The 6,289-nt window shown below is 44.0% G+C and overlaps 1 long non-coding RNA gene across 3 annotated transcripts in view; it reads right to left on the reverse strand.

The window, feature by feature from the left end:
- Nucleotides 1-1,996: 1,996 nt before the first annotated feature.
- Nucleotides 1,997-6,289, reverse strand: part of LOC114484589 (uncharacterized) — a 54,665-nt gene continuing 50,372 nt past the window's right edge. For 2 of the 3 annotated variants that reach the window (XR_008616238.1, XR_008616241.1), the window contains one exon: nucleotides 3,994-5,601. This is a non-coding gene — a long non-coding RNA (uncharacterized lncRNA). Of the gene's footprint in view, nucleotides 2,369-3,993; nucleotides 5,602-6,289 lie in introns of those variants that run through there. The other variant, XR_003677698.2, reaches the window with a different exon arrangement.

The following is a 6,289-nucleotide window of genomic DNA, read 5'->3' on the forward strand; positions in this document are numbered from 1 at the left end:
TCTCCCACACACACACACACACACACACACACACACACACACACACACACAGCCTGGACAGTGAAGCTTTCATTCCCAGGCCATGAAATTTTTTGCACCTGTGAGCACTCCTCTCTCAGTGTTATAACCAGGTCTCAGCCCTTTCCACCCAAAGCTCCCTATTAGCAGCTGCCCAGAAACCGACAGAACCCGAGAACCTCCCAGGCCACCCCACCTCTGCCAAAGCATCCCTGCCCCCCAAGTCCCCACTCCCACACTGATACACCCATCCCAACAACGTATCCGTGAAGAAAACTCCTCCCTCGAGGCAGGGCCAGCCCGTACTGTCCTCTAACTTCCCTCTCTGGTTGATGTTATCACAGTCTTAGAAAACTGAAAACTGAACTTAAAGGCACGTATCCGAGTTCTAAGATCCTCAGCTACCTGAAAACTATGAGACCTTTGATGATTCACTGAGTCTCTGTGGGTCACAATGAAATTTAGCAAACTTGCATGTCCCCCCGGGTCTTTTTCCTTGTTTTTGTCTGATCTGTCCACTCTCCGATCTCTCTGCTTCTACATAAGGTCATTGAAAGGACAGACAAGACAATGTTTGTGAAATGCCTTAAATTTCTACGAAGGAGGTTTATAAATTCAAAATATTATTGCTTTTGGAGATGCTATTTTTAGTGCTGTGTGAACAGTGCTAACATATCTTTATAGATAAATAGAGTTCCTGGTTGGATGGTGGTGACGGTGGCACAATGATATGAATGTGCTTAATGCCTCTGAAATGAACTCTTTACAGTGGTTAAGATGGTAAATTTTATGTTATGAGTATTTGACCACAATTTTTAAAATAAATATATAGTCAACAACAACAACAAAATCTTTGTATTATCTGATTGTTTAGAAAGCAGGTTTCCTGGCATCCACCTGCTCTGTGTCCCCTTTTGCTTACTTGCGTCTGCTTGCCCTCTGATCTGTGCTGGAATCTCACATAGCACGGGAGGGGACTTGAAGATCGGTGGTCCATCTCACCCCTTCATCCTACATTACAGGTGAGAAATGAGGCCCATTTGAACAAAAAGATCAACTCTAATTTAAAGTTCCTCCCTCCTACACTGTTGGTGGGAATATAAGTCGGTGCAGCCACTATGGAAAACAGTGTGGAGGTTCCTCAGAAAACTAAAAACAGAGTTGCCATATGATCCAGCAATCCCACTCCTGGCATATATCTGGACAAAACTATAATTCAAAAAGATACATGCACCCCTGTGTTCATAGCAGCACTACTCACAATAGCCAGGACATAGAAACAACCTAAATGTCCATCAACAGATGTGAATGGATAAAGAAGATGTGGTACTGTATACAATGGAATACTACTGAGCCATAAAAAAGAATGAAATAATGCCATTTGCAGCAATATGGATGCAATTAGAGATTATCATACTAAGTGAAGTAAGTCAGAAAGAGAAAGACAAATGCCATATGATATCACTCATATGTGGAATCTAAAATATAACACAAATGAACCTATCTACAAAACAGAAACAGAATCACAGACATTGAGAACAGACTTGTGGTTGCCAAGGGGCAGGGGGCTGGGGGAGGGATGGAGTGGTAGGCTGGGGTTAGCAGATGTAAGCTATTATATGTGGAATGGATAAACAACAGTGTCCTACTATACAGAACAGAGAACTATATCAGTATCCTATGATAAACCATAATGGAAAAGAATATAAAAAAAAGAATGTGTGTGTGTGTGTGTGTATATATATATATATATATAACTGAATATATATGTATAACTGAATCACTTTGCTGTACAGCAGAAATTAATACAACATTGTAAATCAACTATAATTCAATAAAAAAATATATGAAAGAACAATTTAAGGTTCCTAATTTCAGGTCAGATTTTGTTTACCTGGGGGAAAGTAGCACATCAGTCTATAACCATAATATTAGTAACTATCATAATAAAAAGCTGTAAGGACAACCTCCTTCCGCACATCCGCTCCCTGGGGCCCTGGGAGAAAGGCTACAGAAAGCGGAGCCCAGTGCCCATCTCTCTGGCCTCCTCTGGGCAGGGTAGACCCCCGAGGCCACTGCTCCAGGACCGATAGGCAAGGGGACACACACTGGAGTGTGTCTGATTTCCGTCCTCCTCCCCCTCAGGTTTTAGGTGACCAGCTTTCGATCTAGTACTGACTCAGACAACTGAATGCCAAGTTTCACCAGAGAATGGACATTTTACAAGTGGGTTATAAATTGTCATTAGGCAGCTCTCAGACAGGTTGACATAACCTCCCACTATCTTGGCTGAGTGGCACCGCAGTAACTCAACCTGGGCCTTTGGAAGATGCTCTCCCTGGATACAGGTCTGCTGAACATATGATGTGATCACCAGGCACGGCAGAGTCCCGGGAAAGGAAGCACAATTGCATTAGTCATAGAGACACTGTGAGAAAGTAAGAGTGGGAGGGACCTTAGCCATCTGGTCAAACCCCTCATTTCATAGATAAAGATCTGAGGACAGAGGCACTAGGGGTAGGGCCAGCAACCTGTCCAAGACTGTCCACTCAGCGGCATCTGGGAGTGGAGGCCAGACCATTTACCAGCTGGGATCCAGTGCTCTTTCTGCCACCCTAGTCCATCTGTGCCAGGGAGGCAGAAGGGTAGGGGGAAAAGCATGGACTTTGGAGCCAGGCCCAGCCACACATCCCATCTCTCCTTTAATGGCCCTAAGGCTTTGGACAAGTCATACTCTCTGAGCCTCAGTTTCCTCATCTATAAAATGGGCAGAATAATTCTCATCTTTGAAGGTTGACATGAAGGTTAAGTTAAATGATGTGTGTGAAGTGCCAGCACAGTTCCTGGCAGAATAAGTGCCCTCATAAACAGTAGCTGTGATTTATCACTATTCTTTGGGCCACCACGGTTCTCTGAGCACAATGGGGCAGGATTCCAGATGCACTGTGGGTCCTGCTTGTTGGATGAGGGCAGGCCTAGAGCACAGAGGGAGGGCTCCAAGGTGGAATAGAGGGGTACACAGGAGGAAGGGTGCCCCGGCTAGCTGGCGTGCCAGGAGGTCTGAGGGACTCCATGGAGCTGGCTGGCACATGCCCAGGACACTGTGTTCCTTGGGATTACCAGACACCCACAAATAATTAGATGGCTTTCCCCAAAATCAACAAGATCAGCAAAGAATAAAGCCCTTACACTTCCAGGCTAGAAAAAGAATGAGGCTGCCTCCCATCGGCTGGCTTGAGAGAGTGGGGCAAATTAATTCGGATGTGCCCTCCAAGCACACATAAATGAGGGTTCACAGAGCTCCCAGGGGTACACAAGGAATGCTGAATGGCTTAGTTGTCTCCGGACATAGTAACAGAAGATCCACCGAAGCCAGTGGTCCTCAAAGCGTGGTCCTTGGCCCTTTGAAATGTAGCATCTCTAGCTGCCACCCTGACCTACTGAAGATGGGCTCCAGGAGATTCTACCAAGCCCTCCAGGCCATTCTTAGGCACGTACAATTTGAGAACCACTAGCCTGAGCCATCTCTCCTGATTTCTTGACTGACAGCACAGTAGCGGCTATCAATCTTGGCTGCACAGAAGCAGTCCGCTGCCAAGGCTACAACCCAGAGCAATTAAATCAGAATCTCTGGGATTGGACCCCGGCACCAGGTCTTTTAAGGCTCCCCAGGTAATTTCAATGTGCAGCCAAGCCTGAGACCCACTGATTTGGAGCAAGAATTTGAATGAAGCAATAAGTAATTCACAGCATTTGTGTGTGAGTGTATCAATCAACTCAGAATGCTGGGAGTTACCACCTTTTCCTTTGCTCAGAGTTTTTGTGTTTGTTTTTCCCACCACTACTTCCTCGATCGTCCTCTGCAGGTCTGCACCCCCAAAAGAAGTTCTGAAGACACTTGTCCCCCCACCCATTCACCCACCGCTACCACCATCCAATTGTTAACGTTACTGAAATCACTGACTCAAGCTAAGCTCTAAGAAAAGGCTCCATTCATTCCAGGTTCTTAGGATCCAGTGTGAATATGCAAATTGAAGACAATTATGTTTCTGTTATATGTGTGTTTCTTCTGTGTCGGATTTATCTACAGTGTTTCTATTATGTTCATGCATTTTATTCAGCTTTTGGTCCAGATCAGCACCAAAGCAGGCTAATAAGGCCTGGTTTATGTTTTGTTTAGCCTTTGAAACATGCAAGCATCTCACCTGCTTATTGGAGACAGTGGATGGGCCCCAGCACAGTGTTTCCTCAGCTGGGGGAGGGTGGAGAGGAAAAAAAAAAATCAATTTTTTCCCCTAGTATCCTGTGAACTGTACTGCAAGAAAGCTGGTGAGTCGCTTTAAATGACACTTTCAGGTTCTAATAAAAATATGTTTTAAAATGGAGCAATAGGATAGTTTACCTAAGATGTCATCATAAAGGCTAAGCTTATACTTTCAGCTTCAAATCAATTACTTGGAAGTTTTAGAAATCTTAAAGAAGCCCAATTTAGAAATGTGTTCAGTTCCTGGAGTTAACAATCTTACTCTGCCGATGTAACTCAAATGTTCTTTCTCAGGGGCTCCCTAGGGTGCCATCTTCCACAAAGTCTCCAGGAGTTCTGAAACTATTCAATTTAAAGAGAAACGGATATTTAATATACTTGTTCATGTTTCTCTGCACATATTAGGCTGATCAAACATCCTGATCACTCTGGAACTTCCCTGTTTTAGCACTAAAAGTCCCATATTCACCTTCCATCCTGGGCACTTGGGACAATTGGTCACCCTATATTCTGCCCAGATCTCCTTGCTCACCATCACTTTATAAATCCTCTCCTTCCGTGTGACTCATGCACTGCCTCATCTTAAACCATCAGCACTTGTGCTTAGAACACACACACACCTGGTTCCTTCCTCACAATGCGAATGCAGATACATTCATTTTTCTAGAATTTCTACTTCCCATTTTTCCCATGGCCATCACCACCCTCTCTCTCCACAGGGATGATTCCAGAAACATCTTGTTCTTTTTAATCACCAGAGCAAATGCGAAGAAGAAAGGAAAGTGATTCCTGTGTTTCAGAGCTAAAACTAGATGAAAGAGTACATCATAAAAGTTAACGAGTGCCTTTTTTCAATGGTGTAAATATTTTATCTCCCTTAATTGCTGGATACCATCCTGCACGGAGTCCACAGTAAGCAAGCTAGTAAGTGAGACAAACGTGCTCTCTTCACTGAGTAAGACTCCCTGGTATCCTAGATTTCCCTGTTCCTTGACTTTCCATTGAACTGTGCAAATGCATCTTTGGTTTTTGCTATTCCTTATCTTGGGCTGCTAGTAGCAATTGACTGTATCCACTGCCAATTTGTTCTTTCTAACTTCAGTGCTGCTCCAAAATTATTATAATAAACTCAATTAATTTCTCATAGTGGTTCTAAATTCTGTCCACAATGAAGTTCTTTCACCCACCCATCATGTAGTGCATGACTCTGTTATCTACCTTCCTGGGTTCAACATCATGGGATGGAGTTCCAGTTACCATTCACCTCCTACCTTAAATTCTCCCAGGCTCATCGTGGTCATTTTCTCTTGCCCTGTTGTCTTAAATAAGGAAATGTATTTTATTCTCTCTGAGACTTCTTCCTTTACCCTCTATCACTTCCTCTTTTAACATGCTTCTTCCATCAGTACCCATCAGATGTATTTTTCTGCCTTTTGATTTCTCTTTAACATGCAAATATGCTTAAATCACAATTACTCTCAAGAAAAAGAGGTGATCTGACTCCACTGAAACTGTGGAATTCCCACACCTTTTCCTCTTTTGACCATACCTGCCATCCATTTCTCCCACCCATTTCTCAACCCTGTGCTGTCTGTGTTTTGATTCTGCTAAACTGAAATTTTCTTTCAAGTGGTACCAATAAACTACCTGTTAAAATGTGATGCCTCTTCTGAGTTCTCACCCATCCAAGCCTCTTGGCATCATTTGAGGGTGTTGTTGGGATTGTCCTCTTTGACGTCTCTCATGTTATATACCCTGACTCTCCTGTCCTTTCACTGGACCACATCACCTCCCATTGCCTGTTCTTCCTCCTGTGCCTCTTCCAGTCTCACTCTGGACCCCATCCAGTGTCATGGGCTTCAGCTATAGCTCCATTCTGTTGACCACACATCTATATCCCCACCTCTGAACTCTCTCCTGAGTTTTCTTTTTTTTTTTTTTTTTTCGGTATGCGGGCATCTCATTGTTGTGGCCTCTCCCGTTGCGGAGCACAGGCTTCGGACGGGG

Source organism: Physeter macrocephalus, chromosome 20 (genome assembly GCF_002837175.3).
Source record: "Physeter macrocephalus isolate SW-GA chromosome 20, ASM283717v5, whole genome shotgun sequence".
Classification (NCBI taxonomy): Eukaryota; Metazoa; Chordata; class Mammalia; order Artiodactyla; family Physeteridae; genus Physeter; species Physeter macrocephalus.